The sequence below is a fragment of the Spermophilus citellus genome (genome assembly GCF_964194105.1).
Source record: "Spermophilus citellus genome assembly, chromosome: 4".
Taxonomy (NCBI): domain Eukaryota; kingdom Metazoa; phylum Chordata; class Mammalia; order Rodentia; family Sciuridae; genus Spermophilus; species Spermophilus citellus.
In genome coordinates, this window is record NC_138185.1 from 198392399 (window position 1) to 198420390 (window position 27992).

The 27992-nt window shown below is 35.3% G+C and overlaps 1 protein-coding gene and 1 pseudogene across 14 annotated transcripts in view; one reads left to right on the top strand and one right to left on the bottom strand.

The window, feature by feature from the left end:
- NUMB (NUMB endocytic adaptor protein) overlaps positions 1–27992 on the bottom strand; it is a 176484-nt gene that overhangs the window by 105468 nt on the left and 43024 nt on the right. For 2 of the 13 annotated variants that reach the window (XM_081289446.1, XM_081289454.1), the window contains exon 1: positions 26745–26767. The exons of 10 other annotated variants lie outside the window; for them this stretch is intronic. The gene's annotated coding sequence lies outside the window, so the exon portion shown is untranslated. Of the gene's footprint in view, positions 1–14084; positions 14224–26744; positions 26768–27992 lie in introns of those variants that run through there. One more of the 13 variants, XM_081289452.1, reaches the window with a different exon arrangement.
- On the top strand, positions 19596–19878 carry LOC308648297 (U6 snRNA-associated Sm-like protein LSm8; annotated as a pseudogene). Its single transcript has one exon. The product of its transcript is annotated as a U6 snRNA-associated Sm-like protein LSm8 (transcript).

Consider the following 27992-nt stretch of genomic DNA (forward strand, 5'->3'; position numbering starts at 1 on the left):
TTCTATAAATCTCTTAAGACCCATATTTTTCAAGAGTGTAGACCAGTTATTTTGTAAATAATCCCTCAATTTATGTTTATCTGATAGCCTGAATTTAAACATGAAAAACTATCAGAAAGTGATGTCCTATTCTCACTCTATCTCGTATGAGAAGCTACAAGTTGCTTGTTGGTTCTATTATCAGCGATCTCTGATCATTTGATTAAGGTGACATTTGCTGTTTCTCCCCTGTAAAGTTACTGTTTTTCTCTTTGTAATGAGTAAATATTTTAAAAGGAATTATCTTGATATCATATGAATATCATATGAGGAAATAAATAGCTCTAAAGGTCATTTGATGTTCCTCATCAAACTATCACCCAAAAGTTTTGGTACCCACAATAAGTTTTGTATAAGCCAAAATAACATAATTGTTTCCACATGGTCATTTTGTAACTCAAACAATTATGTTTGTAATTTTAAGGAATAACTTTGATTTTCCCCAACTTCAACATTCATTTATTTACTTATATTTATACAGACCCATGGACTCTTATTTTTTCAATGGGTTATATCTGTATTTATCATTACCTATTTGGCCAGTGTAAGCGTCTCCAAACTGGCTCCTGTTCCTTTTGACATGTCCTCATCATTCTTTATTATTTTTAACTTTCTGATGCAATAAAATTTTCCAGATTCATGTTGTATTTTCCCTGACCTACTTCTCTAAGGAGCTCTGGTTTCCTTTTAGTGGAGAATGACTGAGAAACTAAGATAGGGGTGTTCAGTGTGTTCATTGTTACAAGGAAAGTAACTGCTTCTAGGCTCTTTTGTCAAATAAAGCTGATATACATACATAACATGCATATATGCATATGAAGGAACACACATGTGTGCATATATACTTATTCTACATGAGAAAAAGATGTAAATGTACCCAGCCATATGTGTATATTTATCTATCTTTATATAAACAGATAAACAACCATTAATTCACAACCTCTGATTCAAATCCAACATCCAGGGATTCATTCTACCCTTCCTTCTTTCCATTTATAAAACTCCCTTCTCCAGCAATAAAAAATCTAGCTCCTTTATCCTCAATACACTTACTCATTTGTTCAATTCTAAAATTTCCATAAAATATTTTCAAAATTCATAATATATAACAATACCAAAAAGCCAGCCTATAATCTAGGGTTCATTATTTGTTTGTAGTTCTGCTTATCTTGATCTTGAGCATACACTGTGGTCAAATATTACTTGTTTTCATACTTCACTGTGGCTATGTTATTATCTGAAATACAGTTAGGTTTATTTGTTCTATTTTATTTTAGGGTTTATCCCTTTTTTATGGATTTTATTTTCTGGTTTCATTTTTTAATAAGTATCTGAAGCATTAAGTATGGCAAGGTTCTCTGATAATTCTGAACTTATGTCGTACACATTGCTTCCAGGGTTTTCCCTCTTACAGAGAAAAATCAAATGCAATTACAGAGGTTGCATAGAGCTGTAAAGTTTGTAAGTCTACTTCCTATAGGAATAAATGAGCCTTGCTGTAGCCATTACATGCATCCATGACCATCCCACCCAGACCCAGTTGTTTTCTGGGAATTACTAAAAGGAAGATAAAATTAAATGGGTGAACCATATTCTAGTAATCTCATAGATCATTACTTATAATTTTCAAATTGTGTTCCTTAAGAGATGCCACCAAGTCAAAGAGGGCAGGAGTCAGTGGGTAAAACTCCAGTTCCCAATCTTCAACCAAAGCTCCTGTGCTTGGGAGTGACAGAGTGCTTGCCTAGCAAGCAAGAGCAAGGCCCTGAGTCTGATCTCCAGGACTGGGAAAGTCAGAAACAAACAAACAACAACAAAACAAAACAAAAAAAAATTGCTGTACTATTGGTATATTATTCAGGCTTCAGCCAAAAGTTTTATTCATTCACCAAATATTTATTGAGTGTCTCTGCTATGCCAAGTACTGTTCTAGGTGCTTGGGATACTTCAGTGAACAAACCCTTCATGGGTATGGCATCCCAATTATGGATAGAGAAACTGCAGTCCTAATCCCCAAGTCTGAATGTAGTATCTCTTCCCTCTGAATCACCACTATTTCTACTTCTTATAATACATTATAGTAAACAGTAAAAAATGGTATAACTATTGGTATATACTATGATTCCATTAAATTTTGGCATCTTGAGAATCTGGTTTACGGCTTATATATAGTTCGATAATTAAAGTAATGAGAGCTACCATTTAGTGAGCATGTTTACAATTAGTTCATTGAATCCTTTTAATATCACTTCTATTATTAGTATTTAACCAGTGAAAAATTCAGGTTCAGAGAGATTAACTAATCCGAAGTTATACAGCTACTAAGTAGACTAATATTCAAACTCGGGTTTGTCTAAGTTCTACACTGTCCTTAATCAATTTCAGTATTTAATTTAGAACCTCATCTACAAAAGGTACCTAATTTTATAGAATAAATAACTAGATAAATAAATAACTTTTGTCTTGGGCTGAGGAAATGTAAAAAGTGAATTAAATCAGAAAAAGAAGAAAATCCTTAATATGCCTTATAAAAACTTGGCATGATTTAGCCTTCGCCTATCAGACCAACCATATCAGCCTTCTTTTTTTTTTTCTTTTTTTGTGTGGTGCTGGGGATTGAACAGGCACTCTACCAACTAAGCTATATCCCCAGTCCCATACCAGCCTTCTTTGATGCCTTAAACTTAACATGCTTCTTTTCATCTTAAGGTCTCCAATCCACAGTTCTAACAACCCCTTTCTTTTCTTTAAATTAATTCCTATATATCTTTCAGATATATAGGAATTCTGCTTAAATATATTTTTTCAAAGTAGTTGTCTTTGATCACCTCCCCACTTCAACTAAGTCAGGATCTCTAATAAGCTCCTAACATACTGTGCTTCTTTATGAAATTTTAAATAAATAAAGTGTATATTTAATACCTTTTTGCTCACAAGAATATGTCTCTCAATGAGCATGAAAGATATATGGGACTCAGAAAATTCCAGAAGGGCTGGGGATTAGCTCAGTTGCATGAGAGCAGGATGTTCACATACCAAGTTAATGATTAATTCATGCTTGAAATTGTTTATATTATTCTATTAGAAATTGATAATAATGTTTAATCAATAAATCACTAGTAACATGGAAAATTCATTTCCAGTTATTATGGAATAGTTTTATCAGATTAATTATTCTAGTAAGAAAAATTCTAAAAACAAAAAAAGCAACTGGAACGCAAGAGGCCAAAATACCACAGAAAAGGGAAACACAGGATTAATCCTGACATTCTTCACTACTTTTTCCTTCTGGAACAACTAGCTGCAGACAAGAACTTCTGGCAATCTCATGGGGCTGCAAAGACAGAAATTGGAGTTCAGAGCTACCAATACAGGCAGGATTTGAAGGGCTAAAACTTCCAGAAAAAAAGGCAATAACAGAAAAGCAAGTGTGGACATCCTATACTAGGAATTTACTGAATCCTAACCTGTGTGGGGGCAAGAGGCCAAGAACCAACAAAGTGCCTATTTTAAGGCAAAAAAAAAAAAAAAAAAAAAAGTAGGTAGAACTTTGGTTGTCTCACAGTACTAGAAAAGAAAAAATTAAGAGTTCAGGGCTTGCCGAGAAATAGAGGAACTGGCAAAACACTCCAGGATTCCATTTGATACCTCTGAAAGACAACACTCTAGAAGTAAGTGGAAACTGAATGTAAACCAGCCCTTATGAAGCCTAAAACAAAGCCTCAGGTCATCTCAAGCCTGTATTGGCTCAAAGTCATCTGCTCCTACTTTAAACTATCATCAGAAGAAAATTAAATCATCTCTAAATAATATCAACATCAAGAGCTTCTATCATATCTCATATGCAAGAACTAGCATCTATAAAACAAAACAGAAATAAATTGAAATTCCAGAACTAAAATAAAATAGCAATATAACAGATTGGACATTAGATCAACAAGAAAAATCAGTAGTAAATATCCAGATGATGCATGGGAAAAATAGAGCAAAGGGCATGATAGACATATGGGACTCAGAAAATTCCAGAAGTGCTCAGAGGTAAAGCACTTACCTAGAATCTCAGAAGAAAATGTGTGAAAGCGTGAAATAGAAACAATATCAGAAGAGATGTTCCAAACTTGACAGAAGACTAATATCAAGTTATGAACCACAACCATCTTAAATAAAGAAAACACCTGGGTGCATTACTAGAAACAAAATAAATTGCTTCCCTAACAAAAACAGTAAAGTTACAATATATAGAATGATGTATTTAAAATGCTGAAAGAAAACAACTGCCAACATGGAATTCTAAGTCCAGTGAAAATATCCTTCCAAAATCAAGACTGACAAAGAATGCTTTCAGACAAAACAGAACATTCACTATCAACAGACTCACATTAAAAGAAAGGAGCTGTCTATAAAGAAACCAAAGAATCATACATAGAAGTAAAACAGAAAAGAACCAAAAACACCAGAAAGGAGAAATGTGGGTAAAATTAAATAACTATGGATTATTTAAAATTACAACAATGAACACAAAGCAAAGAAGAGGGAATGATAATTGTCATGAAGGGGCTGTAAGGTCGCCAGAGCCCTTTGTACATTAGATTATGTGCAAATTGGATACAATAATTCCTTCTGTTCCTTATTCACAACCCTTTACAATGTGACTTTATTTTCTTCCTATCAAGAGATGGAATCTATATTTCTATCTCCTGAATTTGAGTTTGGCCATGTGATTTTCTATGACCAGTGGAATATCAGAAAAGAGCAGGGACTTGAAAAGCATTTGCACACTGGGATTTGTCCTCTCTTGCTACTTTTAGAATTCTAAAACCACCAGATGAATGAAATTTCCTGTTAGCCTACATAGAGAAGAAACTCTCCAACTCCTAAATGGGTCAAAAACCTGCCAACCAAAAAACACATGAGTAAGGCTATATTCTGTATCATTTGGCCCATCTATGGTCCCCAGCAGACCAAAGAGATCAGCGTAGCTTAAGACAAAACTACCAGAACACCAACTATGAACTATTAAATAACTTACTTAAGCCACTAAACTTTTTATGCAGCAAAAGCTGATACAAAACTATAAGTATAAGTAGATTAGTGGTTTTCAAGCAGGGTTAATTTTGCTCCCCTAGGATAACTGACTACTATAGTTTGGATCTTAATTGTCCCCAAAAGATTCATATGTTAGGCTAGGGTTGTGGCTCAGTGGTAGAGAGCTTGCTAGCATGTGTGGGGTACTGGGTTCAATTCTCAGTACCATATATAAATAAGTAAATAAAATAAAAAGGTTCATTAACAACTAATAAAAATATTTTTTAAAAAAGACCCATATGTTAAAGCTTGTTCCAAAATCTCTTTTTTTTTTTTTTCCGGAGGTACTGAAGATCAAACCCCACTACCACTGAGCTACATTCCCAGCCCAAGGCTATGGAACTTTAAGAGGTGGGGCCTTATGAGAGGTCTTCAGGTGACGGGGACATACCCTTGAAAGGGATGGGTCCCTGGCCCCTTTTTCTTCCTCTCTTTTTCACTTCCCAGGCAAAAAGTGAGCAGTTTGCCATATGCTGCTACCATGATGTAGTGCCTCACTGTTAGAGTCTGTAAACAAGTCAGGATGGCGCCTGGCATTTTGCCAGAGGGAGTGGTTTGTGAAGTAACCCCAGCGAGCCATTAAGTGTGGAGATTCCTTATTGGTTGACTTCTGTATCTAGTTTATGTTAATTAAGATAAACTGTGTGGAATGTATATATACCCCTCCTGTCCTACAATAAACGGCTCCCACTCCTGCTGTATCAATGTACACAAGTTGTTCGTCACACACAACCCCCCACCCCCGGGTTATTTTGCCCAGCCAGCCGGGCTGCGGCACCTCACTACAGACCCAAAGCAATGGGGCCAACTAATCATGGACTAAAATCTTCAAAACTGTGAACAAAATACACTTTTTTTCTTTTTATGTTAATTATCTCAGGTATTTGTTATAGTAACAGAAGGCTATGGCAATGTCTACAGACATTTTTTAGTTTGAGTAGGCGGGATTTACCAGTTACCTAATGAGCAGATAACAGAAATGTTGCTAAATATCCTATAAGGACAACCTTCTACAACACAGAATTATGTGGCCCAAGTGTCAACAGAGCCAAAATTTAAAAAACATGTAAAATATGATACAATGGAACAGCTTTAAAAACAATCCTAACCAAGAGAACTTTCTTCAGCAATGGAAATTTTTTATATTTGTTTGTCCAACATGGTCGCCACTAACAAGCAAGCAAATCTAGTGCTTATGGCTAGTTTGAGAAACTAGAGTTTTAATTTTATTATATTTTAATTAATTAACACACAAGGCTAGTGACTTCTGTATTTAATAGCACAGTTCTAAAACTTAGATGCTAGTGATGTTGAGAGTAGTAAAAAATTAGTTGGACAACAGTGGAAATAATGAGTTTGATAAAGGTAAGACCAACCATCTCTTGGTACAAGCATTCCAACCATTTCTTTTGGCTGTAATATATATAAATCTGAAGTACGGTACATTGATAAAACAATGAACTGAAAGGCTATTTAAAAATAAAGTTGGTACATCCTGCAATAGAAAACTGTTCATGAAATGCTGATTGACAACCTTAATTAGTAGCTTTTCCAGATTAATGCCATGAAAGTTCTAGGAATGCCTATGATAGAGATACATACATAATTTGTAGGTATATATTTATCTGTATACATATGTATATGTAAATATATTCCAGGTATATATTATATATTTTTATATATGTGTGCATGTATACATTTTTTTAAGTCAAAAAGTGATTTAACAAGAACTGCTAGCCTGTAATCCCAGCTACTTGGGAGACTGAGGCCAGAGGATTGCAAGTTTAAGGCCAGCCTCAGGATCTAAGTGAGCCTCTGTCTCAAAAAATAAAAAGGACTGGAGTATGTACCTCAGTGGTAAAGTGCCTCTGGGTTCAATCCCCAGTACAAAAAAAAAAAAAAAAACAACCCACATTTTAGAGGTCTTCAAGTTGCACCAAATGAATATCTTTTAATCAAATCAATTGCAGGTAAGTAAATATTCATTTGCTGTATTACTTAATCCCCTGCAGCAGTTCAGCATTCTTTTATCATCTTCTTTTCAACTCTCACCCCATCTACCACTAGAGAAGGAAGAAATTGATTCAATGTTGCTACAATTCCATGGATTTTTTTTTAACTTGTCAGCATTAAGTAGGTCAGTTTTCTGCTCTAGTGGGTGTTTTGGCAATAGGTTCTCTTACTGGAATACAGTGGCTCCTGTGCCTGGTAAGCACATACCACAAAGAAAAGATTTTGAATAACTCTCCCTTAGACTGCCTGATCTCCAGAACAAAATCCCTTAGTCTTAACTGAATACTACCAGGAAATTCAACAGAACACCAAAGTAGTAAGTAAACTACAATTCAAAATTTGTTCTATATAGTTAAGTTTTAAGATTTTACAGGCCTTCAGTATTTACAACCCACAAAGATTTTGCTGAGAATTGGTAAGCACTTAGCCCTAATTCTAATCACTGAAATTGTTAACATGTCAGGGAAAGATAAAAAGACTATCAGGTGCTTTGTTGAGAATTCTAATAGGTAAAAGCCTTATCCCTAAAACTAAAATTCAGGAAAAACTGTTCCTTATCAAAAAAAAAAAAAAAAAAAAAAAACACTTCCTTGTGAGGATATCTTTTTTAAAAACTCAGGACTAACTTAAAACTTTCAATGACTGTACTATACCAGAAAACAAATTTGGTGGACATTTATTAGAATAAATTATTTGTACAGAATTGTCATTTTTCCTTTTAAGCATCAGTGTAGTTTCTCTACCGCAAGTCTGAGAACTCAGTTTTACATTTTTAATCATTTGTAAATCAAATATGAAAGAAGAGATGACGGATATACATTCAACCAGCTAATTTATTTCATACATAAAAAGTTTCTACAATCCAGAACAGTGGTACCTGCTTATAATCCCAGCAACTCAGAGGGCTGAGTCCGAATGATAGTAAATTCAAGTTCATTCTCAGCAGCTTAGCAAGGCCCTAAAGCAACTTAGCGAGACCCTGCCTCAAAATTTAAAAAATATAAATAAAAAGGGTTGGGGGTGCTGTGATTGTAGCTCAGCAGCAGAGCGCGTGCCTCACATATGTGAGGCACGGTGTTTGATCCTTAGTACCACATAAAAATAAATAAGCAAAATAAAGATATTTTTTAAAAGGGCTGGGTGTATAGTTCAGTGGTAAAGCACCCTTGGATTCAATCCACAGTGCCACCCCAAAAAAACTTTCAGCAGAGGCAAGATTAATACCCCTACAAACTTGTTTGAAATAAATAGTCATTGTTTAAAATGAGACAATAATGTTTCTCTTTATTGCCACTGGCATTTTTCCTTTCTGATATACTACCTTAAGCCACACTTCCATAGACATGCAGGTTATGTGTAATACATTATTCTGTATGCTTATATGCTAAAAGACCATCATAAATTTAACCTACATTTTATCTACTTATCAAGAAAAATGAAAAATGAAATATATGTACTAAAAAACTATAATGTAATTCATATTATAAAAAATGACATGCAAATACCACTCAAGAAAAAAGGGTAGAGGATAATGACAGATGACTAAATAAGCATAAATCTGCATAGAAATATTTGGTCAAATATTTTATTTCTTGAAACTATACTAAGGGATAATACAAATACAAAAAGCCTACTGCAAAAGAACATTAATTGTGGCACCATTTATAATACTAAAAATTGTAAGCTTAAATATATAAAATGAGGACTAGTTGAATAAATTGATATATCCAAACTATGATATACAACGTAGCTTTTAAAATTCTGAAGTGCTAAAACAAGAACACACTAGAATCCTGGAATAGGGATTGGGATGTGGCTCAGTAGTAGAGAGCTTGCCTAGTATGCAGTGGGCATGAAGCTCCTGGGTTCAATTCTCAGCACTAGCTCCCCCCACAAAAAAAAAAAAGAAAAAGAAAAAGAAAAAAAAACTGGAATAGATGGCAAATGTAGTTTGAAAAAAGAAATCTAAAGTTTTCATTGTTTTGATTTACTTTCAGAAACAAGAGGAAGTGAGGGGTAAGGGAAGAATAATACAAGTGGAAGAAAAGATTTACAGTAGAGGGGGTAGAGAGAGTAGAGGGGAGGGGAGGGGAGGGGAGGGGGGATAGTAGAGGATAGGAAAGGCAGCAGAATACAACAGACACTAGAATGGCAATGTGTAAATCAATGGAAGTGTAAATGATGTGATTCAGCAATCTGTATACGGGGTAAAAATGGGAGTTCATAACCCACTTGAATCAAACTGTGAAATGAAATATGATATATCAAGAACTATGTAATGTTTTGAACGACCAACAATAAAAAAAGAAAAAAATAATAAAAAATAAATACTTAGAATAGGTACTATTGCACAAACACTTGTAGAACATATACATTCAAATTTTACTTCAACTTTTAGAGGCACTACCTGGATTACTTTTTAAAACTCTCCCAGACTTGGTTTTATTTTCATGCTTTTAGGAGTGGAAGAAAGGACAAGAGGCAGAGAAAAAGCTGAAAAGTAAGGCATAAAAAAGTTAAGTCACTGGTCACCTATAATCCCAGTGGCTCTGGAGGCCGAGGCAGGAGGATCGTGAGTTCAAAGCAACTTAGCAAGATGCTACGCAACTAACTCAGTGAGACCCTGTCTCTAAATAAAAAATACAAAAAAAGGCTGGGGATGTGGGTCAGTGTTTAAGTGCCCCTGAGTTTACTCTTGGTACCAAAGGGGGGAAAAAAAAGTAAGAGTCCCTGAAAGTCATTTAAGCTCTTAAAATAGATTGGCTCAAATAATCTGAATGAGATTTAACTTTGATTATTCAATTTCTTAAACCAATAATTTTTTTCCCTTAAACTGGGTTTTTATTACCTGTATCTCTAAGAGTGCTAATTAAAACTGTGCAGAGAAGAATGAGTGGAAGAAGTGAAGGCAAAAGTCCTTCAATAGCATCCATGATAATATTTGACAATGAAATTCATAATACTAGAAAGTGAAATAGCCAATTTTGGGGATTACATTTTGGAGTAGCCTATAATCTGAAAGACACTACTACAGTTGAGGGCCTCTTGGAAGCTAATTTTCTAGCTAAAATTTACGACCCAAAGAAAACCTTTTTGTGAGTTCACAAGATAGCTTCAATGGATATTTCAGGAAATTAGACAGTTGTGCCTTGGTTAACAGCTAACCTGATTTAACTTTATTAGCGATAGTTTCCTATGAGCAAAGATCTGTGGGTCTAGCCACAGTGTCATACTTATTGGGCCTACAATATCAATAATTAAACTTTGTGACTTTTTTTTCTATTAACCTATTAAATTGGTTACATAAATAGTGGCAGGTCTAAGTTCAAAAGTGCAAAAACGAGACTTAGAAGCCATCTATACTGAAGTAACAACTCAAGCCAGAAAACTTATTAAGTGTGCCAAAAGGAAGAGGTTCAACAAAGGTGCTTAACCTGGTACACAGATGAGCTTCAGGGGATCTATGCAGTCCTAAAATAATAGACAAAGTTGAATAAACATTCCTGGTTTTGAGAATAGGGATCATTGCTTAAATCAGATTCTAAAGAGCAAATAAGACTAACAACTGCTGATGTAAGGAAAGGAAATATTAAAGGAGAAATACACTGTGAAATGCACTTATATTAAGAAGTTAAAAGGAATCTATGAATTACTAAGTGCTATGTGAATTGTGTTATGTATGGATCATATTGCATTTAATCCTGATGGTAATCTTGTGAGGGACTGGAGTTGTGGCTCAGTGGTAGAGCACTTGCCTAGCATGTGTGAGGCCCTGGGTTTGATTCTCAGCACCACATATAAATAAATTAATAAAATAAAGATCCATCAACATCTAAAAAAAATATTTTTTAAAAATAATAATCTTGTGAAATGAGCATCAGCAGCCAATTTTGCAGATAAGAAAACTGAGAAAAGAAATTAAGGGGCTGGGGTTGTGGCTCAGTGGTAGAGCGCTTGCCTCACATGTGCAAGACCCTGGGTTCGATCCTCAGCACCACATAAAAATAAATGAGTGAAGTATTGTGTCCAACTAAAAATAAATAAATATTTAAAAGAAATTAAGGCTAGATATCCAAGCTACCACACTATCGTGAACTATAAGTCAAGTCATTTTAGGGCTGGAGTGTACTCAGGAATAGAGTACTTGCCTAGCATGCACTCTGCTCTAGATTTAATCCTCAGCCATGCCACCCCCCCCCACACACACACACACAGAGTCATAAAAGGGGCTATCATTTCAGTTGCAATGTTGATCATTTCTTTCAGAGCGTATCTCTTTTCAGATCAAGAACAAACTTAGAAGATATTAATAAGAATAAAAATATGCAAAGCCAGGTGTAGTAGCACACATCTGTAATCCCAGCTACTCAGGAGTCTGAGGCAGGAACATTGCAAGTTGGGGAGGCCAGCTGGGACAACTCAGCAAGATCCTGCTTCAAAATTTAAAAAAAAAAAAAAAAAAAAAAAAGGCTGCAGATGGAGCTCAGTGGTAGAGCATATGCCTAGCATTCACAAGTCCTTAGGTTCAATCCCTGGTACCATGCAAAAGAAAAGAAAGTAAAAATATGCAATGTCTGATTAAATCAAATGTTTTCTGAGGCTGACTAAATCTGAAAGCTTGGCAATTTGACAGACTCCCATTAATGACATCATAAAATTAACAGTTTAAGCCCCCAAAACTGGGGGGGGGGGCCAGCCAAAAGATAAAGTTTGGGAAATGGGCCAGTTTTAGCCTTTACAGTTGCTCTTCAACAAAAGCATAAAATAAAAAACATTAGGTGTCAATAATCAATAAAATATGGGAATCCTGCCTAAATTATCCTTCTTTTTCACTAATACTTATACATTCTGGCTCCTAATCTAATACATGTTTTTAAATAAAATACTTCCAGCTTATTGTCTATGTGAGCCAAAAAGAGTCACAAGTTCTTGCTGGGATCTTTTCCCCACTTCTAACAGCTTGACACTATCAGTAACAACTTTCATAGCAAGTATACATGATACTTTTTAAAGAATTTAATCTGAAGAAATAAAATCAAGAATTAATAAGTGGGATTGACTCAAACTAAAAAGCAAAAGAAACAATGAATGAGGTGAAAAGAGAGCCTACACTTGGGGAGCAAATTTTTGCCACATGTATGTCAGAGCACTAATCTCCAGAATATATAAAGAACTCAAAAAACTTAACAAAAAAACAAACAACCCAATCAATAAATGGGCTAAGGAGCTGAACAGATACTTCTCAGAAGAAGAAATACATTTGATCAACAAATATATGAAAAAATGTTCAACATCTCTAGGAATCAGAGAAATGCATATCAAAACTACTCTAAGATTTCATCTCACACCAGTCAGAATGGCAGTTATCAAGAATACAAACAACAGTAAGTGTTGACGAGGATATGGGGCGGGGGGAAGGCACATTCATACATTGATGGTGGGACTGCAAATTGGTGCAACCACTCTGGAAAGCAGTATCGAGATTCCTTAAGAAATCTTGGAATGGAACCACCATTTGACCCAGCTACCCCACTCCTTGGTCTATACCCAAAGGACTTAAAATCAGGATACTACAGTAATGCAGCCACTCCAATGTTTATAGCAGCTCAATTCACAATAGCTAAACCATGGAAGCAACCTAGATGCCCTTAATAAATGAATGGATAATGAAATTGTGGTACATTGTAATGCATTCTGCTGTCATATATAAATAAATAAAAACTAAATAAAAATAAATAATAAAAAGTACTTTAAATAAAAAAAGAAATTGTGGTATAAGTACACAATGGAATATTACTCAGCATTAAAAGAGAATAAAATCATGGCATTTGCAGGTAAATGGCTGGAGTTGGAGAATATCATGCTAAGCGAAGTAAGCCAACACCAAAAAACCAAATGTGAATGTACTCTCTGATAAATGGATGCTGATCCGTAATGGGGAACTCTGATGGGACAAAGGGGAGGGAAGGTATGGGGGCAAGAAAGATGAGGGAATGAGATGGACATCATTACCCTACGTACATATATGACTGTATATATAGTGCGACGCTATATAGTGTACAACCAGAGAAATGCAGTTGTGCTGTAATTGCATACAATGAATCAAAATGCATTCTGCTGTCATATATACCTAATTAAAATAACTAATGAAAAAAATTAATCTGACCCTTTTTAAATTAATTTTAAGATATAGTTGACAAATATAAATTACATAATTTACGGTATACATTGTGATGTTTTGATAAATGTATACATTGTGAAATGGTTAAATCAAGCTAATTAACATTCATCACCTCACATATTTATCATTTTTTGTTATGAGAATGCTTAAGATATACTCTTCACAATTTTAAATATACATTAACTCCAGTTACAATGCTACATAAGAGACCTCCAGAATTCATTCGTACCATCTAACTGAAAATTTGTGCCTTCTGACATCTCCCCAATTCTCCACTGTTACCCCAAAATTTGACTTCTCTAGATTCCATATATAAGTGAGATCTTGAAGTATTTGTCTTTCTGTGCCTGGCTTATTTCATTTAGCCTAACACCTTCCACTTAGCCTACCTAACACCTATGATGTTGCAATGTCAGAATTTCCTTCTTTTTAAAAGCTGACTGGTATTACCAAGGTGTACATATTCTACATTTTTTAAAAAAGAATTTAAGCTTTATTTTGTATTTGTTTTTTAAGTGGTGCTGAGGATCGAACCTGGTGCTAGGTAAGCACTCTACCACTGAGACACAACCCCAGTACTATTCTACATTTTTTATCCATTCATTTATCAATGGATACTTAGGTTGATTCCACATCTTGGCTATTATGAAGAAATCTTGCAATGAATCTTAAGATTTTTTAAAATGGTGTTTTAATGATACATGTCAGAGATAAGCAATGAATTATAATCTAATAATTCATACAGGGATTAAAAGTAGGTACTCACAAATATAGTCACACATGATGCTGAATGTGTTCTAAGGACAAAGTATGGTTTCTCGTGTTTCAACATCTCAGTTGCCTGTAGTTTTTGTTTCAACATCTCAGTTATCTGTAGTCTCCTTGTTTTCTATTTGGTGCTGTGGACTAAACCCAGGAGCCTTATGCATACAAGTGTTATACCACTAAGCTACATCCCTAACCGTATTTTTTTTTATGTATGGACCTTTATTTTATTCATTTATTTCTATGCAGTGTTGAGAATCGAACCCAGTGCCTCACACATGCTAGGCAAGCGCTCTACCACTGAGCCACAGCCTCAGCCCCCTGTATTTTTTTTTTTAATGTAAAAAACAGGTATAGCACCACATTTCTGCAATTCCAGGTACTAGAGAGGGTAAGGCAGCAAGATTGCAAGTTAGAGGACAGCCTCAGCAATTTAGTGAGATCCTAACTCAAAATAAAATGAAATAAAAAGGGCTGAGGATGTAGTTCAGTGGTGAAGCACCTCTGGATTTAATCCCTAGTATAGTTAAGGGAAAAAAAAATATATATATATATATATAATATATTGTTGAAGAAAATGCAGGTGAACTGAGCTCTAGGATGGCTAGACAGATATCATGAGTTAACAAATAACTTTAACAGCTGTTTTCCTCTATACATAGAAAACCTATATCCATTCAGGGAAAGAAAACTAGTAATAGCCTTTTTAGAAGTTTTGCAATATGCATCTGAAAACTTTAAAAATTAACACATACCTAGTGTTTATCATACAGAAGACATGAAACAAATACCTAGAATTTATCATAAGAAATCATCAGATCAATCAGATAATTTATTGATACTTCTGGTCCAAGAACCAAACAGAACCAATGTTGTATACAGACAGTGGACTTCTGTGATGTCATTAAATATGAAATAGGTCTATATTCCTATTCAGTGGCATACTGATAAAGTGGCTCAGGAAGGAGTTTGGTAGGGAGGAGAAAGCCCTGATTTGTAGCATTTGTCAAATTTCATGATATAACTACTCTCATATGGCTGATACCAAGCTACCAACAATGTGGGTTTCTCTAGTTGTTGGCTTTGGTAAGCCAGTCCTAACTGGCTCAAGCCACAACTTTAGAAAAACATTTAAAGGTATATAATGAAATGGTAATAGCATTTATCTTTGGAGGAATGTAGTAATTTTATTTTTGCTTTGGTTTTCCATTTATAATTGTTTTATGAGCATTCTTAATTTTATAATAAAAAGCTACTAACATTTTGAAAAACAAAATGAAGTTATTAATTTAGAGTTTCATATAGCTGAAATTGACCAGCCTATCAGAGTGGTTCTAAGGGCTGGGGTTATGGCTCAATGGTAAAGCGCTTGCCTAGCATGTGTAAGGCACTGTGTTCGATAACCAGTACCGCATATAAATAAAGAACAAAATAAAGGTTCATCAACATCTAAAAAAATATTTTTTTAAAAAAGTGGATCTAAGTACATTCTTTCACTTTACTATGCTAACCTGGCCTTGCCAAAGTGGAAAATAAAAAATAAATAAATAAAAGGAAGGAAGGAAGGAGAATAAAAGCTCAACTGGGAAGTCTTTGAACTGCTGTCTTGGAACATCAAGGGCTAATACCTTTTTATAAAATGGGGTGTTAATAGCTGCCCTAGAATCCAAGCAGAAAACAGCCTAATCTTAGCCTATTCTGCAACTTGCTATAAAAACCAGTTTCACAAAGGGAGCATGAGCCTACTACTCCCTTTAGCTCTGGCACATCAAAAATGTAAACTTGATTAATAGTTTACCAACATAAATATTCCATGACTAATATTAAATAACTTAAAGCCATAAAATGGAATGATACATATATATTACATGGTGATATAGAAAAACATAGGGAAATGGTCATAAATTATGAAATGAAAAATGTAAATTGTGCATATGATCCCATTGATTAACAAATACATGTTTGTGTATATGTACATGTATGACTTGGGTACATGTACAAAGTCATATGTGTACATGTACTTTTATAAATTAACATGTAGGGGAAATCCAAATCTAAAAAGCAAATGAAGAGATGCTCCATTCTCATTCTCAATGTCAGAAATATAAATGAAAAAAACTATTACACCCATCAAATTGGCAAAGCTAAACAGATGGATAAGACCAAATGTTGATGAGTATTTAGGGAAATGGGAACCCTAACACACTATTTGTGGGAGCATAACCCAGGCAACCATTCTGGAATACAATCTGATAATATTTAGTAAAATTAAGTATGTATATGAGCCACAAGTCAGCAATTCCTTTCCTTGGTATGTACTACAGAAAAATCTTTGCATAATAAGGGTTATGTATAACAACATTCATAGTAATACTAGTTGTGTTAGCAATTTTCAAAGGATACCTAGTGCAATAATTTGGATATGGAATGTCACCCAAAGGCCCTTGTGTTAAAGGCTTAGTCCCCAAGTTGGCTCTATTAGAAAGTGGTGGTGAAGACACTGGGATTGTGGCTCAGAGGTAGAGCACTCGCCTACCATGCGTGAGGCACTGGATTCGATCCTAAGCACCACATAAAAATGAAATAAGGATATTGTGTCTACCTACCTAAAAAAAGAAAAAGAAAAAAAAAGAAAAGAAAGTGGTGGTGGAACCTTTAAGAGGTGAAGGCAAAAGGGAGGAAGTTACCTCATCAAAGGCATGCCTTGAAGGGGATTTGGAACCCCAGTCCCCTCCTGTCTCTGTCTCTCTTCTCAGGCATTATTAGGTGAACAGAACTCATCTACCACATGCTCCTGTCAAGAGCATGTCTTCCAAGGGCCAAAGCAACAGGGCCAAGCAACAATGGATGGAAACTGAACTAAAATAAACCTTTCCTCCTTTGAAGTCTATTCTCTTGGTATTTTGATCTAGTAATGAAAAGCTGATGAATATAGAGAAATGCATAAAATGTATAAATGCATTTATAATGAAATATTATTCAAGTCAGTTGTTGTAAACTAGATTTGTAAATAAATGTTTAAATCTTAAACAGTACTGAGCAAAAAGGAAAATGTTATTTATATTCACAGGAAAATACCATTATACAGATTTAAAACAAAATATGAAGATATTTTAAAAACATGTATATACCTATATTAAACATATTAAATATATTAAAATTTTTAAATGTACTAAATTGGGGATACATAAGAAAAAATAATAAAAAGAAGATGGTACAAAAACCTGCACATGGCTCTTTACAGAAATTTTATTCCTAATTGCTAAAACTTGGAAGCAGCCAAGATGTCCTTTAGTAGATCAACAGATAAACTGTGGTACACCCAGACAACAGATTATTTAATTCAGTGCTAAAAAGAAATGAACTCTTAAGCCATGGAAAGGTATAAAAGAACTTTAAATGCATATTACCAAGTGGAAAAAGTCAATCCAAAAAAGCTACATACTGTAGGATTCCAACTGTATGACATTCTGGAAAAAGCAAAACTATGGAGATAGTAAAAGGATCAGTAGTTGCCAGAGGTTAGGGGAGAGAAAGGGAAGAATAGATGAAGCACAGACCATTTTTAGGGCAGTGGAACTAGATAGGTGGATGTGGGGTATACAGAATGTATAATGCCAAGAGTGAAGCCTAATGTACACTATAGACTTTGGATAATAATGAGGCATCAATACTCTGAACTATTTATATGGTTTTCTGATATACAGTTTGGAGAGCCTTTGAAATCTCTGGAATGCTGTGTATCTTTGTATGCAAATGAGATAGCTTCAAGATGGGGGCTGGTCACTAGAAAGAGCAAGGCATGATTAGAGTTGGGACTTTCAGCCCTATCCCTCAACATCAGAGAAGGGAGTGGGGCCAAAGGGCAACCTGACAGCAATGGCCAATGATTTAGTCAGTCATACCTACATAATGAAATCTCCACCAAAAAAAAACAGGGTTCACAGAGTTTCTGGAGGTTCCTGGAGAGGCAAGTCTGAAGACGGCATGGGAGATCTAGGTCCCTTTTCCACACACTTTGCCCTGTATACCTCTTCCGTCAGCCGGTTCATCTGTATCCTTTGTAATACTCTTTATAATAAATCTGTAAAGGTAAGTAAAGTGTTTCCCAAAGTACTGTGAGCTGCTTTAGCAAATTAATTAAATCTAAGGAGGGGGTCTTGGGAATGTGAATTTATACCCAGTCAGAAACACAGGTCACAACCTGGGGTTTGCTACTGAGATCTTAAGTGAAGGTACAATCTTGTAGAATTAATGCTCAAACTATGATCTGATACCACCTCCAGATGTTAAACTATATGACACAAAGTTGGTGTTCACAGCTGAACTAATGGATTGCAGATGGAGAAAAATCTTCATATTTTGGTGACTACAGGTGCTATTGTATTTTGTGCAAGAGTAGGGAAACACTTTGGTTTCTTTTTTTCACCATGTTTCATATAGTACCATTCTGGTGGGGGATACTGACAGTAGGAAAGGCTGCCTGTGAAGACAGGGGATATATGGGAGCTCTCTGTACTTTGTACTTCATTTCACTGATAACCTAAAACTGGTAGTGCAGGTAGTCAGCTAAAGATGAGCAGGAATGAGAGAAGGGGGAAACAAGAGGCGGGGCAGCTGTAAAAGGGTCCATGACCAGCAACTGACCTAGAGGACTCAATACCCATCATGTTATCCGATCATCATGTTATCCGATAAGGACATAAATTCCCTCCCCCCCCCCCCCCCCCCGCTTTCATGGGTGGGGCTATGTAAGAAATCTGTCTTAGGAAGGTAGGCCGGCTACTTAGCCACTGAGTAGCACCACCAATCTCCCCCCACATTTCAGCAAAGGGGCCCATCACACTTCTTCGGAGATTTATGAGTATACATCATGCTCCCAAGGTTGTGCATGTGCCCACAAGCTGCTCCAAAGGTCAGTTGACTGATGTATTTCCTTCCACTAGTTGTGCCAGGCAAAAAAGGGAGAAGTGACTTAAATACGCAGGTACATGCCTTCAGTTTTCTCACAGTGCAGGCTTATGACTTACCCCTGAGACGGCAACAGCTGAACAAGTGCCAGGCCTGAAATGGCTTCTCTAAGGTTTTCCACCTGCATCTTAACAAAAGCCCAAAGCCTAATCACTATGGAGCATTTTGGTCTGCCCCACCCCCACCCCTCTCTGGGTTATATCTCACTTTCTCTTGCCTTTCCCTCACCTTCCAATATCCCTGCTCAGATTACTATCCTGCCTTGCTGTACTTCTGTTTCCTAGTCAGGATGATTGCTCTAATCTTAGACAATGCACCCAAGGACCAAAGCTCACTCCACAGTTAAAAACTTTCAACCTCCAGTAAGAAATGTGTTCTAATAAAAATAATAAGTGTTCTTAAAAAATTAAGTCTTCAAAAACAGATGGTGGAGTTTTGTTGCCACTGGTGGGCATAATCTGTGGCTTGTTTCTCGAGGGCCCTTTTAGCTCTATTTGTCGCCTGTACCGCTTCAGTGCCCAGAACCTCAGGGCCAAGCAGCATGACATCCACCTTGGAAAACCATATCAACCAAACTCTTGCTGCTATTACTTCTGATGGGAGAATGATTGTGGGAACACTGAAAGGTTTTGACCAGACCATTAATTTGATTTTGGATGAAAGCCATGAATAGCTTTTCACAGGGAGTAGAACAAGTGGTACTAGGGCTATATATTGTAAGAAGCGACAATGTTGCAGTCATTGGAGAAACTGATGAAGAGACAGATTCTGTGCTTGACTTGGGGAATACTGGAGCAAAACCTCTAAATGCTGTAGCATACTGAGTAAAAACTACATGCATTGGATATCTAAGTCTTGTACAGAAACCAATCATTTTGAGGAAAATGTTTGGAATTTTTAGGAATGTGTAAAATTGTGAATTTTGACTTCATATTGATTCACTATAATATGTAAATTATTTCTACATTTTTATTGAAAAAATATTTTGCCTAAATTAAAAAAAAAGATGATGGGGGAAGGGGAAGGGTGTGTATTTAATATACACAAGGCCCTAGACTCAATTCTCAGAACCAAAAAAAAAATTTTTTTTTAATAAAATAAAAAATAGGCTGGATTTGTAGCTCAGTTGTGGAACATTTCGCCAGCATGTGCAAGGACCTAGGATCAATCCCCAGCAAGGCCCTAGGATCAATCCCCAGCACACCCCATAGTGATTAATAATATATGAGCCAATAAGGATTAACAGGCTATAGACAGGAAAAAAGTGCAAATCTGGAAGTATGAAAAGGACTTGAGGATACCCATTATGTATAATGAAAACCACTAATAAAATATCTAAGATTAAGAATTTAAGGGGGCTGGGGATGTGGCTCAAGCGGTAGCACGCTTGCCTGGCATGCGTGCGGTCCGGGTTCGATCCTCAGCACCACGTACAAACAAAGATGTTGTGTCCGCCAATAACTAAAAAATAAATATTAAAAAAAATTCTCTCTCTCTCTCTCCCTCTATCACTCTCTCTTAAAAAAAAAAAAAAAAAAAAAAAGAATTTAAAACCATAGTGAAAGGCTGGGCCTGGTGGTGCTTGACTGTAATCCCAGCAATTTAGGAGGTTACAAAGTTCGAGGTTAGCCTCAGCAACTTAGTAAAATACCATCTCAACATAAAAAATAAAAAGGGCTGAGGATGTAGCTCAGTAGTAAATCACCCCTAGATTGTTTATATTAGTAAACCATCTCAGAGATGAACCAATTTGCCTAAGACCACACATCAAGTATGTAGTGGAACTAGGAATAAATCAAATCTGTCCACTACAAAGCTTATGTTCTTCCATTCTATGACAATGTATACCCACCTAACAATTACAATATCTTCCAGTGGAACACTTCTAATGCAGTGAGTACCACATTAGGTACTTTATATAAATTATCAAAATTTCACATTTCAAAATTACCCTAAAAGTCAGGTATTATTAATTTCATTTCACATTGAGGAAACAGAAGCTTCTAAGTTCAATAAATTGCCCAAGGTTCCAAAATGCAAGCCAAGTGCCATGTCACACTACAAAAAGCTTACCTTTGCAACTAAATAAATATTTTTACTGTTTTCAGTTCTTTTGTTTTCCACAATATTCAGGTAAAATGTAATTATATAACTATAAAACACCTATGTGCTGAACATGATAAACAAAATGAACACAATTTAATTTAGAAATTAAACGAATACATCTTATTAATTGTGACAGATCCCATTAATTAGCTATACAAAAAGTCATTTCTAAATCTTTACTCCCTCCTTGCTTCTCACTATAGAGGTCAAAAGATTAAAAACTGCTAGAGGTGACCATATGATTCAGTTTTGGTCCAAGACATTGAAGTGTTTGCTAGAAGCATTAATAAGAAAACTCTCGCTTGGCATGGTCCTTTTGCTTTCCTCCTTGAATGTAGGTAAAAGACTGGACACAGCTTCTTAGGACCATGAAGACCAATCAAATCACAAAAATACAGCCCTTAAAAATGTTAAGGCAACTGCCTACTTCCAAACTTATGTAAGAAAAACAAACCTCTGTTTAAGCCTTGTAGTTGGGTTTTCAGTTGCTTCAAATTAGATATAATCACTATAAATCACCATATCAGAAACTTCACCATGATTTAACTATAAGTAATTTCCAGATTAATACTTTAAAACAGTCACATGCTAGTCCTAAATTACTCTGACAATGTTACAATCTCCTGATAAGAATTATTCTAATGTGTATTTGCTCAGGGACCTGTAATACTGAGCTGAGGGAAGAATGAGAGACAACAGAATATGGAATCAAGGAACTCCCTGAGCTCTCAATCACATACATGGCAGAGTCCAGACTCTCAAAATAATTACCAAGAGCATATCATCAGGAGGGCTACCTTTTAAAAACAACAAAAACCTTTCAAAGAGTAGCTTACTTCCTGCCTTGCATGCACAAGGCCCTGGGTTCGATACCCAGCACCACACACACACACACACACACACACACAAAAAGTATCTTACTTATAAGAGACACCCTGGAACATTAAGACTCCTGTCAAAATAAATAAATAAATAAAGGCATTATTAATTTTCTTAGGTATTATCCTTGGTATTAAGGTTATTTAGAAACAGTTTGCATTTATTCAATAAATCTTTATTAAGTATAATCTTTTTCTCAGAAGATGCATGTGTAAATATTTAGAGGTAAATTAAAATAATTGGGCTGGGGATATAGCTCAGTTGGTAGAGTATTTGTCTCCCATGTACAAGGACCTGAGTTCAATCCCCAGCACTACAAAAAAAAAAAAACCTGTTCTTGCTGGACAGAAATAAATTGAAATAACTGCAACTTACTTTCTTTTTTTTTAGAGAGACAGAGAGAGAATTTATTAACATTTATTTTTTTAGTTCTCGGCGGTGCACAACATCTTTGTATGTGGTGCTGAGGATCGAACCCGGGCCGCACACATGCCAGGCAAGCGCGCTACCGCTTGAGCCACATCCCCAGACGGCAACTTACTTTCAAGTAGTTCATAAAAGAGCACACAGATCAGAATACATATAAAGCAATCATGGAACAATGTGAAAAATTACCGAATTATCAGTGGGAAACATACAGATGGTAAACATACATTCTTGTATATTTAAAATGTTTCATAATAAAAAGTTGGTATTAATGGGAATTTCCTGGTTTGGGGATTGTATCACAGCTATATAAACTATAACCCTTGGGGTTTCAGGTAAAGTGCACGGGGGACTTCACTGGCCTCTTTTTTACAACTTCCTATGACTTTAAAATCATTTCAAAATAAAAAATTGAAACAAAAATGTTGAGAAGACTTTCAGTTTGATAAAATGAAGTAAATACACACCTCCTTTTTATCTTCCACTATAAAACAGGGACAGAATGTAAGAGCAGCTATTTGAATACTCTGAAAAGTAAATACCATAGATGGATCCAGGAAGCGCTCCAGAATTCCAAGTATCATAATACAAGGTGTGAGTTTACCATTTTTTTCTCTCAAGTGACCTCCAGCCTAAACTCAAACCCAAACCCAGTAGTGATAAGCACTATAATGCAGGCAGAAAAACAGGAGAAACCTCCAAAATGTTTAGAGAACCTGTTGAACATCCCCCGTGAATTTTTTTCATTCTCCTGTCTTTCCATACTCTCATATCCCAGTCCTCAGGTCATCTATGGTATTTATGACAAAAACAGCAACAGCACTAGGGGATAGAAAGCCTTCAGGAGCAAAAATTCTGAGGGAGGGGAAACTACTTCTCCATTCAGAAGAGCACTACCTCCAAGTGAGCAGGCCAAAACACATTAATTTTTTGGTTGTTGTGTTGTTTTGTTTTTGTTCCTCCTTCCATCCTTATCTCTTTCTCTCCATAGGAAAGTGACCCCATAAAGTTGTTTTTGAACTACTGGGCTCAACCTGTATAGGTATGGGTCTGATACGGGTAAATGTCAACCCAAACTCTAGATTGACCACTGGGAAGAACACATATACAACAGATCTGAACATAACTGTCAGAGCTCTGAAAACTAAACTGAAGTGAAACCTCAAGCCACAGAAGTTTAAAACAAAAATATCAACATTCTCCACAGAATACAAAGAAAACCGAATCTCATTACATAATATTCAAAATATCTAGGGTACAAATCAAAATTACTCAGCACAAGATGAATCACAAAATCTTAACTTATGTTGGGAAAGACAACTTCAATGAAGAATTAGAAATAGACAATGGAGGGCTGGGGATGTGGCTCAAGCAGTAGCGCGCTCGCCTGGCATGCTTGCGGCCCGGGTTCGATCCTCAGCACCACATACAAACAAAGATGTTGTGTCCGCCGAAAACTAAAAAATAAATATTAAAAAATTCTCTCTCTCTCTCTTTAAAAATAATTAAAAAAAGAAATAGATAATGGAATTATCCGAATGGTACTTTAAAACAACTGTTGCAAAAACAGGCAAATGTTCAACACCAAACATTTCTGAAACAAATATTAATACAGAAATCATTAACCAAGAAATAGAAGACAAAGAGAACAAAATAGAAATTTTAAAACTAAAAAAGATAATAGCCAAAATAAAAGTTGTAGGAAAAAATGTCAGCACCCTTCAAATTAAAATATATTTTCTCTCCTTTTTTTCCGAGATTGGCCTCAAACTCTTGTTTGTGCTCAAGTGATTCTTCTGCATAGCTGGGACTGAGATAAAATAGAAGAAATAAAAGATAGGTAGAAAGGGGACAAAAAGAAGGAAAGCCTTTTACTAAAGTTTCTCATACTTTTCTCAAGTCAGTTTTCTTTCACCACTCCAAAATTTCTGAGAAATCTATAAATCTTAAAAATTACTATAAATTCACTCACTTCTGAAAACATCCCTGTGCAATATACTAAAACAAACATTTTCAGAATATTTAGCAAAAGGGAGATACAATATTTTAAGAAATGTGTAAAATGAGAGACATTCCAAATGTTATCTATTGATCAGATAATGGAGACAATATCAACATAAAGATCCTTGGAATAGTTGAAGCACCATAAACTGTCATGATCATCTGACTGACATCCCCATATATCTTCCCATGCTCACCTCCACTATATTAAAAAAAAAAAGTCTAGGACCCCCAAAGCACATCTTAATTTCAAAACAGATCACATTTTTTTCTCTTCAAGTGCATATTTCTAGCTTTCCTGACTAAATCTCTGAGGCTAGGTTTGTGGCTCAGTATAGTAGAACACTCGCTTGTAAGGCACTGGGTTCAATTCTCAGCACCACATAAAAATAAAGGTACTGTGTCCATCTACAACTAAAAAAATATTTAAAAAAAATAAGTGGAAAGGAGAAAAAAAGGAAGGGTAAGTAAATATAATTTTAATCTGACGTTCTTCATTCCTTTCCAGGTCTTTCACTCCCAAGCCACTCTTTATCCCAGACCTGTCACTCCAAATTTTCTTGGAAATTTGTAAATCTAATTTACCATAAATTCACCCATGAAAATTACCTTGTGCACTGTTAATCAGACCACAATAAATAGATTAAACAAAGAGTGATGTTATTTTAAGAAATCTGTAAGTTAGAGGACTTTTCAACACTATGTATCAGATATTGGAGACCACTATAAACCATCATGTCATTACCAGAATTCTGTTATCCTCACATACCTTCCCACGCCCACCACTCACCAAGTTTCTTTTAAAAGAAGAACCTGAGAACTCTAAAAGCATCGCTTGCTTGCTCGCTCGCTCTTTTGATGGCCCTCAAATGTGTTCCTTGATTTCCCAAATATATATCTGGCTTTACACATCCTTAAATTCATTACTGCAACACTTATCATTAACCCATTTGACCTGAGTTGACAAGTAGGACTGAAAGTAGTGTGAGGCAAATGAGATGACTAGGGCCTAAAATTAAGAAGACACTCTCAGAGGCATGCAAGCACCTCAATCACAAGGCTACTTGCCCATTCATATATTCAACAAATATGGGCTGAATTAGGTTCTTTCCTTATTCAAGATGTAGTTTAGTCAGGAAGGCAAATATGCTTAGAAATAAACACAATTTAGTTTGAGAGCTATTATAATAAAGTGTGTACCATAGAAGTACTGCACAAGATAAAGTGATTAAATTGACCTGAATAAACCAAGGAGCACTTCAGAGAAGTTATTTATCTACAGCTTAACTAATATACTGCATTCTAGGCAAAGAGAACAGTTTGCAAAGATCAAAAGGCAGAAGAGCATCATTTCTTAAAGGAACAAGAAATTTGGTGGTAATAATCTAAAAGAAAGTACCAAGTTATAAGACCAAAGGGGCAGAAAGCAGAGAAAAAACCTTAGTCAGATGGCAGAGCACCTTAAATATCACATTAACAAATTTAATTTATTTCTTAAGTAGTAGAGTATAATTATGAGTAGTAGAACCAAACCTCTGTAAAGGATAATTCTACTCATTTTCTATTTTTCAAACTAGAACAGTGACTTCAAAATATTTTTGATCCTACATCCCTATTATTAAAAAATTTTGAGAATATCCCTCAACATATACATTTAGATATATATTTATATTACATTTAAGTTATTTCTGTGTTCATACATTATATACATGATTAGACACATACAACAGAGATAATAAATGTAATAACCAAAAAATAGAAACAATCCAAATACCCATAAACAAAATGTGCTATAATCCATACAATGGAATACTACGCAGTAATATAAGAATAAAGCAGATGCAAGCTACAATGTAATGAACCTCAAAAAACATTAAGCTAGGCTGGGGTTGTGGTTCAGTGGTGGAGCGCTCGCCTAGCACGTGTGAGGCCCTGGGTTCGATCCTCAGCACCACATAAAAATAAATAGACAAAATAAAGGTATTGTGCTCAACTACAAGTAGAGAAAATATTTTTTAAAAATTAAGCTAAGTGAAACAAGTCAGATGCCACCAAATATTGTATGATGTCATTTATATCAGAACTCTAGTAAAAGCAAATATGCAGAGACAAAAGTAAATGTGTTGGGCTGGGGTTGTGGCTCTGAGGTAGAGCGCTTGCCTAGCATGTGTGAGACACTGGGTTTGATCCTCAGCACCACATAAAAATAAAAAATAAAGATATTGTGTCCACCTATAACTAAAAAATAAATATTAAAAAAAAGTAAATGTGTTATTACCTGAGGTTAGAAGTGGGAACAGGAATTAACTGCAAAGAGACACAAAGGATTTTAGGAGTTAGGGTGATAAAACATTCTATAAATTAGCTTTTAGTAATGATTGTTCAACTTTGTAAATTGATAAAAAAAAAACATTCTTATGTATATTTACTATGAGTTAATTTTATGGGACATAAATAATCTGTCAATAAAATTGCTAAAAGTCAGTCACAGTGGCATGTACCCACAGTCACAGCTACTTAGGAAGCTGAGGCATGAGGATCACTTGACTACAGCCCAGGAGCCCAGGCAACACAGCAAGACCTTGTCTCAAATACATACATTCATAAAACTGTACGTGTGATGTATATACATATACACACGTTTGTACGTGTGCATGCATTACTATGGAAACCAATATGGCAGAGTCCTCAAAAATTTGAAAACAGAATTATCAGATCATTCAGCAATTCCAATTCTGGTTACACACCCAAAAGAATTGAAAACAGACCTCAAACATATCTTACATATCCATGCTCTCAGCAGTATTCACAAAGCCAGAAACTGGAAGAAATCCTAGTGTCTGACGAATGAATAAACATCACACATATGCACATGCACACAATTAAATATCATTCTGCCTTAAAAAGAAAGTCTGACATATGCCACAACATGAATAAGCCTTGAGGATACTAGGCTAAGTGAAATGTACCAGTCACATATATATAGAACATTTCATCCATCAATAACTGAATACACTTTCTTAGCAGCACACGGATCCTTCTCTAATATAGACCATTTTATGTAAGCTATCACATATGTTGGCATACAATTGTAGTGTTAATATATTTTTAGCTTCTGCAGGGTTATTTTGAGAATTCCCTTTCTGATGATATTTAATTTTGTGTTCTTGCTTTTTTCTTGATTACACTTGTTGATTTTTATCAAATTACAGCTGCATTATATCTTCTCTATTTCATATATTTTTGCTCCTACTTTTTTTTCCTTCTTACATAATTTGAAAATAATTTGTTATTCTAGCTTCTTTCTGATACAAGTATTTTAAAGTTACAAAAGTCCAACAGAATACTGTTTCATCCCAGATATCCTGATATACTAGCTTTTATTATTACTTAGTTCAAAGCACTTTTTATTTGCTTTTCTTATGCTTTCTTCTTTGACCTTTGAAAGATTTATAAGTGCAACATTTAATTTTGAAATAGTTGACGTGGGGGTGGGTTTCTATATATCTTTCTGTTGGTTTCTAAT